This window comes from Xenopus laevis, chromosome 5S, assembly GCF_017654675.1.
Source record: "Xenopus laevis strain J_2021 chromosome 5S, Xenopus_laevis_v10.1, whole genome shotgun sequence".
NCBI lineage: Eukaryota > Metazoa > Chordata > Amphibia > Anura > Pipidae > Xenopus > Xenopus laevis.
Window position 1 is genome coordinate 52,557,801 of NC_054380.1, and position 8,033 is coordinate 52,565,833.

Here is an 8,033-nt window from a genome sequence, read left to right on the forward strand (position 1 = left end):
GACCTTCAAGAGGCCTATATGTGCTTATGCTAGCCTCTTGACCAGTACACTGTACATCCACACAGTTTGCCAGGGCCCCCTAGAAGGTTATCATCATGCCGAAAGGTAACCTTACTCAACTTACAAAACTCCCGTGGGTAAAATTTTCCAGGAAGCTCCCTCATACAGGCATCACAATATCTAGACAAACAGTCCCTAATTTGGGCTGTATGACACATTAAGGCCAACCATGTTTTGAATGATAACTGCCATAATATGAGACAAGCAGGACAACAAATGCCTCATTACCACCTGTTCTTTAGGTAAGCACTAAGAACAGTCCAAGTGCCCCTGCACCTACATGAATGACCTGAGAACAGGAAGGCACATTGCCAGCCATAATAGGCGCTCACCAGGAACAAAAGAATCCATCCCCAACTAGGACCAAGGTCACACATGCTCTACCTAAGCAATGCATTAGCCCCTTATCCTGATGGAAGCCACAAAAAACACTTGTTCCAAGCTTCCCAGCTAGACACCCTGAATATACTGTACTTCAGGGCAAGTGGTAGACTGTTACTGAAGCAATAGCCTGGACTAATCAATTAGGCAGGAAGATATACCCCCAACTCCACAGACTATGATTGTAGATCATATCCTTAAAGCAATTTCATGTCCACCACTGTGAATGTGACTCTCTTGTCAGGGACACCTCCTTTCCCGAGGGGAAAAATGCATAGAATGGCAACTGTTGCAAAACATGTAACCCATTCCTTTAATATAACCATTATGCAGCTCCAAGACGGTAATCTTAACCACACATCCAATACAATTGTGGTTAACATCCCTGAACACCACAAGCAACAATAGCTTAGTGAGGGTAATACAAGGGAATGTATATGTGCCCCATTTGTTAGTTGCTACCAGGCACCTTGCTTCTGCCAACAACAACAACAGTACAGAAGAGCTTCAAGAACAAGCCCCAACTGTACAGCTATTCTCAAGGCAGAGGGGATGCAACCTAATTAAGATGTGTTTTACAAGCCTTTTAATACCTTGCTTGTAAAACCTTTTAATACCTTGCTTGTAAAACAGAAGATGCCAATGAGACCAGATGCCACCTGCCAGCCTTTAGGCAAAACCAACAAGCATTACTGTACCTAGTACTGTGGTAGAAACTAGCCATGCATAAATTAGTGGAACCCTAAGAAGCACCCGCTTCAACCCTATCATGGCGCCAACCTCTGAACTCACTTAAATAACCTACATTCTGACTGGTCTATCCCATAGATCAAACTCAGAGAGCCCTGTGGTACACACAAGTCAATCACTGTTTACCAAGTGTGTAAACCACCAAGTAGTGCAGAGAAAACCATATTCAGATTATTAGCATACTGCTATACTCTAGAATCCCTGAAAAACTCAAGAGGAAAACAGGCAGTCTATATAAACATCGGTTATACTAGAGTCCAATCATTACTGGAGGACCAGTGACACTATAGTTCAACTGCAACCTATCACCCTATCCATAGCTTAAGCTGCAGTTATAGGCATGATATATCCATCTTGTATATAACAAGGCACAAGAAACATGCAGTTGGGTTACAGCTAAACACATCCATACTGTATGGCCTTAGAAAAATTGCAAGGGCCTACAAACCCTGAACTGGTACCAGCCTATAGTGCATACCAACAACAGGACACAATTAACAGTTCATGCCACAGATTTAGGCATGCTAATACCACAGATTTAAAACACAGTATGATATTAAAACATAAACATAGCCTGAATGTTAACACAATGTAATACATTCAGATAGGCAGAGTACCAATCGTGAATTCTGCCTGTCACAATAATAAGAGTTACTTGCTTGTAGCACACAAACCCTAAGGTCTGGAACCCCCAGAGCATGTCAAAGAACAAGAACAGCATTGTATAAGATCGTAACATTACGATCTGGCATAGTGCCGAGAGACTGGCGAATTGCTAATGTGGTGCCTCTATTCAAAAAAGGATCCCGTTCTCAGCCTCAAAACTATAGGCCAGTTAGTCTGACATCAGTGGTAGGAAAGCTTTTCGAAGGGTTAAAAAAGGATAAGATACTGGACTTCATAGCAAATCATGGTTTGTGCCAGCATGGTTTTATGCGTAATAGATCTTGCCAGACTAACTTAATTTCTTTTTAGGAGAATGTAAGTAGAGACCTCGATTCTGGGATGGCAGTGGATGTGATTTACTGAGACTTTGATAAAGCATTTTATACAGTGCCACACAAAAGGTTACTGGTTAAATTAAGGAATGTTGGCCTGGAACATAGTATTTGTACCTGGATAGAGAACTGGCTAAAAAATAGACTACAAAGAGTGGTGGTAAAGGGAACATTTTCTAATTGGACCAGTGTTGTTAGTGGAGTACCGCAGGGCTCTGTACTAGGTCCCTTGCTTTTCAACTTGTTTATTAATGACCTGGAGGTGGGCATTGAAAGTACTGTTTCTATTTTTGCAGATGATACTAAATTGTGCAGAACTATAGGTTCCATGCAGGATGCTGCCACTTTGCAGAGTGATTTGTCTAAACTGGAAAACTGGGCAGCAAACTGGAAAATGAGGTTCAATGTTGATAAATGCAAGGTTATGCACTTTGGCAAAAATAATATAAATGCAAGTTATACACTAAATGGCAGTGTGTTGGGAGTTTCCTTAAATGAGAAGGATCTAGGGGTCTTTGTAGATAACACGTTGTCTAATTCTGGGCAGTGTCATTCTGTGGCTACTAAAGCAAATAAAGTTCTGTCTTGCATAAAAAGGGCATTAACTCAAGGGATGAAAACATAATTATGCCTCTTTATAGGTCCCTGGTAAGACCTCATCTGGAGTATGCAGTTCAGTTTTGGACTCCAGTCCTTAAGAGGGATATAAATGAGCTGGAGAGAGTGCAGAGATGTGCAACTAAATTGGTTAGAGGGACGGAAGACTTAAATTATGAGGGTAGACTGTCAAGGTTGGGGTTGTTTTCTCTGGAAAAAAGGGGCTTGCAAGGGGACATGATTACACTTTACAAGTACATTAGAGGACATTATAGACAAATGGCAGGGGACCTTTTTACCCATAAAGTGGATCACCGTACCAGAGGCCACCATCACGGGTGATGTTGTGATGGCTGATTCAGTTAATGACTTTAAGAATGGCTTGGATGATTTTTTGGACAGACATAATATCAAAGGCTATTCTGATACTAAGCTCTATAGTTAGTATAGGTATGGGTATATAGAATTTAATTAAAAGTAGGGATGGGTGTATGTATGGATGCTGGGTTTTCATTTGGAGGGGTTGAACTTGATGGACTTTGTCTTTTTTCAACCCAATTTAACTATGTAACTATTACACACCTTATGAGTATTCCAAATACAGGCCTCTGAAATACCTATTGCATATGGCTTCCTAAAACAACAGCCATATAACCCACCATGGGCTCCTGTATATTGGAGAAAAGACCCTCGGAGGAGGACTACTTAGAATAAAACAACAGAGCATACTACCTAGCCTCTGAAGCTATATGCCGAAAGTGAAGGTTTCACCACACCTCATGACCCATTTTAAGCATGAATCACATATGCTAGCAAGAAGAAAGGATTCAGGTCATACCCAGTGTAGCAGCAGCCATAACACGACTGGAGCAATTCTTTGGAAGCTCAAGTAGTGAGTAATCACATATCTACATTCAGGTGAGGCTACTCAGGTATGCATCCAATTAGCCAGTTCCCAGATTATAATCTGACTCTGCATTACTATAACATAATGCAGAGTCATCTGAAAGTTCAGAGCACTACCCAGAACTAGGGATGTAGCGAACGTCGGAAAAAAAGTTCGCGAACATATTCGCGAACTTGCGTCAAAAATGCGAACGGTTCGCGAACGTCGCGAACCCCATAGACTTCAATGGGAAGGCGAATTTTAAAAGCTAGAAAAGACATTTCTGGCCAGAAAAATGATTTTAAAGTTGTTTAAAGGGTGCAACGACCTGGACAGTGCCATGCCAGAGGGGGATCAAGGGCAAAAATGTTTCTAAAAAATCCATTGTTGACACAGCGCTGCGTTTTGTGCTGTAAAGGGCAGAAATCACACTACATTTCTAAACCTGTGTAATAAAATGCTTTAAAACGTCCGGCGTCTACATGCCAATCAAGTCGTGTAAAGGTTACAGCCTGTTCACACGCAAAGACGAAACGCGGTGCTTACTGCAACGCAAAAAGACGCAAAGAGCTTTAATGAATGATACCGTCAAGTGAGCAAATAATAGTTTTTAATTACTAGTTGCTTCTCACCTCCAGGATGTTCGTCCTGTTGGTGGCAATATTTCTGTAGTGGTGTGTTTAGCAGTCACCGTGCTTGTGCGCACGTGCACGGTCAGGCAGAGGTAATTCAATGTACAGTGAAGTGAACCAAAAAACACTGATTCTGCAGTGTGGGCTCAGTTTTGGTCTACTTTATTGATCACCTGCGGTGACCATAAAAGATGCGATTTTGCCACTGTTGCAGAACCCTGAAAAATTAGGCATGTGTACTTTCCTGAAAAATTATGTTTTTTTTGTCGCAGCCACTGAACCAGAAGTCCAGAAACAATATGCCATATAAATGCTGAAAATATTAATTTTTTTTTGTGGCAGCCACTGCAGCACAGAGGCCAGAAAAAATATGCCATGTAAATGCTAACAATATTAATTTTTTTTTGTCGCAGCCACTGCAGCACAGAGGCCAGAAAAAATATGCCATATAAATGCAAACAATATTAATTTTTTTTTGTCGCAGCCACTGCAGCACAGAGGCCAGAAAAAATATGCCATATAAATGCAAACAATATTAATTTTTTTTTGTCGCAGCCACTGCAGCACAGAGGCCAGGAAAAATATGCCATATAAATGCTAACAATATAAATTTTTTTTGTCGCAGACACTGAAGCACAGAGGCCAGAAAAAATATGCCATATAAATGCTGAAAATATTCAATTTTTTTGGTCGCAGCCACTGAAGCACAGAGGCCAGAAAAAATATGCCATATAAATGCTGAAAATATTCTGTTTTTTTTGGTCGCAGCCACTGAAGCACAGAGGCCAGAAAAAATATGCCATATAAATGCTGAAAATATTCTGTTTTTTTTTGGTCGCAGCCACTGAAGCACAGAGGCCAGAAAAAATATGCCATATAAATGCTGAAAATATTCATTTATTTTTGTCGCAGCCACTGAAGCACAGAGGCCGAAACAATATGCCATATAAATGCTGAAAATATTCATTTTTTTGTCACAGCCACTGAAGCACAGAGGCCAGAAAAAATATGCCATATAAATGCTGAAAATATTCTGTTTTTTTTGGTCGCAGCCACTGAAGCACAGAGGCCAGAAAAACTCAGGATTTACCTGGATTCAAATTAAACCAGTAGGGTTTGCACCCTAGTTTGTAACGGTGGTGGAGGGAGGAGGACGCTAAAGGACAGCTGTATGTGGAGTCATGAGGCGTGCAGAGAAGGACAGCTGCATGGGGAGTCAGAATCAGAAACTCAGAACAAGTCTTCCGGCGTGCAGTAACCCTCCGAGATCCACCCCTCATTCATTTTAATAAAGGTCAGGTAATCCACACTTTTGTGACCTAGGCGAGTTCTCTTCTCAGTTACAATCCCTCCTGCTGCACTGAAGGTCCTTTCTGAGAGGACACTTGAGGCGGGGCAAGACAAGAGGTTCATGGCAAATTGTGACAGCTCTGGCCACAGATCAAGCCTGCGCACCCAGTAGTCCAGGGGTTCATCGCTCCTCAGAGTGTCGATATCTGCAGTTAATGCCAGGTAGTCCGCTACCTGCCGGTCGAGGCGTTCTTTGAGGGTGGATCCAGAAGGGTTCTGCCGCTGCCTTGGACAAAGAAACATTTGCATGTCTGACGTTACAGAGTGGCCAAAGTGCTTTGTCCTTGCAGGTGCACTCGTGGCAGGATTACTGGCACCTCTGCCCCTGGAATGTTGATGAGTTCCTGAAGTGACATCACCCTTAAAAGCATTGTACAACATGTTTTGCAGGCTGGTTTGTAAATGCAGCATCCTTTCAGACTTGTGGTATGTTGGTAACATTTCTGCCACTTTATGCTTGTACCGAGGGTCTAGTAGAGTCGCAACCCAGTACAGGTCCTTCTCCTTAAGCCTCTTGATACGGGGGTCCTTCAACAGGCATGACAGCATGAAAGACCCCATTCTCACAAGGTTGGATGCAGAGGTATCCATCTCCGCTTCCTCGTTATCAAGGACTGCATCATCCACGGTCTCCTCCCCCCAGCCACGTACAAGACCAGGGGTCCCCAAAAGGTCACCACTAGCCCCCTGGGAAGCCTGCTCCTGTTGGTCCTCCTCCTCCACAAAGCCACCTTCCTCCTCTGACTCTACTTCTGACACCTCTCCCTGCGTTGCAGCAGGTGCCTGGGTTCGTTCTGGTGATTCCGACCAGAAATCGTGCGCTTCCTGCTCCTCGTCACGCTGGTCTACAGCCTCATCTGTCACTCGTCGCACGGCACGCTCCAGGAAGAAAGCAAAGGGTATTAGGTCGCTGATGGTGCCTTCGGTGCGACTGACCATATTTGTAACCTCTTCAAAAGGGCGCATGAGCCTGCAGGCATCGCGCATAAGCACCCAGTAACGGGGGAAAAAAATCCCCAGCTCTGCAGATCCAGTCCTACCACCCAGTTCAAACAGGTATTCGTTGACGGCTCTTTGTTGTTGCAGCAGACGTTCCAACATGAGGAGCGTTGAATTCCAGCGAGTCTGGCTGTCGCAAATCAAACGCCTGACTGGCATGTTGTACCGCTGCTGAATGTCAGCAAGGCGTGCCATGGCTGTATAGGAACGTCTGAAATGGGCCGACACCTTCCTGGACTGCCTGAGAACGTCCTGGAATCCTGGGTACTTTGAGACAAAACGTTGTACTATTAAATTCAGAACATGTGCCATGCAGGGCACATGTGTTAAATTGCCCAGTCTCAGTGCTGCCAACAGATTGCTTCCATTGTCACACACCACTTTTCCGATCTTCAGCCACCGATCGGCCTTTGACTGCAGAGATGACAGGAGTACAGATCCGGTGTGGTTTTTGCTTTCCAGGCACGTCATCCCCAAGACAGCATGACAACGGCGTACCTGGCACGTCGAATAGCCCAGGGGGAGCTGGGGGTGCACAGGTGTGGAGGAGGAGGACCCAGCAGCAGAGGACGAAGAAGAGGAAGAAGACGAGGTAGAGAGCGAAGGAGGAGTAGAGGTGGTGGCAGAACCGCGTGCAATCCGTGGCGGTGACACCAACTCCACTGTCGTTGTTGAGCCACACATTTCCTGCTTCCCAGCCATGACCAAGTTCACCCAGTGGGCAGTGTAGGTGACATACCTGCCCTGACCATGCTTGGAGGACCATGCGTCAGTAGTCATATGGACCTTTGGCCCAACACTAAGTGACAGAGATGCGGTGACTTGGCTCTGCACATGGTGGTACAGGTGTGGTATTCCCTTTTTTGAAAAAAAATTGCGGCTGGGTACCTTCCACTGCGGTGTCCCAATTGCTACAAATTTGCGGAAGGCCTCAGAGTCCACCAGCTGGTATGGTAAAAGCTGGCGGGCTAAGAGTGCAGACAAGCCAGCTGTCAGACGCCGGGCAAGGGGGTGACTCGCAGACGTTGGCTTCTTACGCTCAAACATGGCCCTCACAGAAACTTGGCTGGGGGCAGATGACTGGGAATGGGAACTGGTGGTCAAGGTGGAAGGCGGAGTGGAGGGTGGTTCAGACGGGTCAAGGACAGCAGAGGTAGAGCAGTAAGATGCTGGACCAGAAGGAGGGTGGCTTTTAGTTTGCCTGTTGCCTTTGAGGTGTTGCTCCCAAAGTGCTTTGTGCTTGCCGTTCATGTGCCTTCGCATAGAAGTTGTACCTATGTGGCTGTTGGGCTTCCCAAGACTCAGTTTCTGACTGCACTCATTGCAAATTACAACGCTTTTGTCAGAGGCACACACATTAAAAAAATCCCACACTGCTGA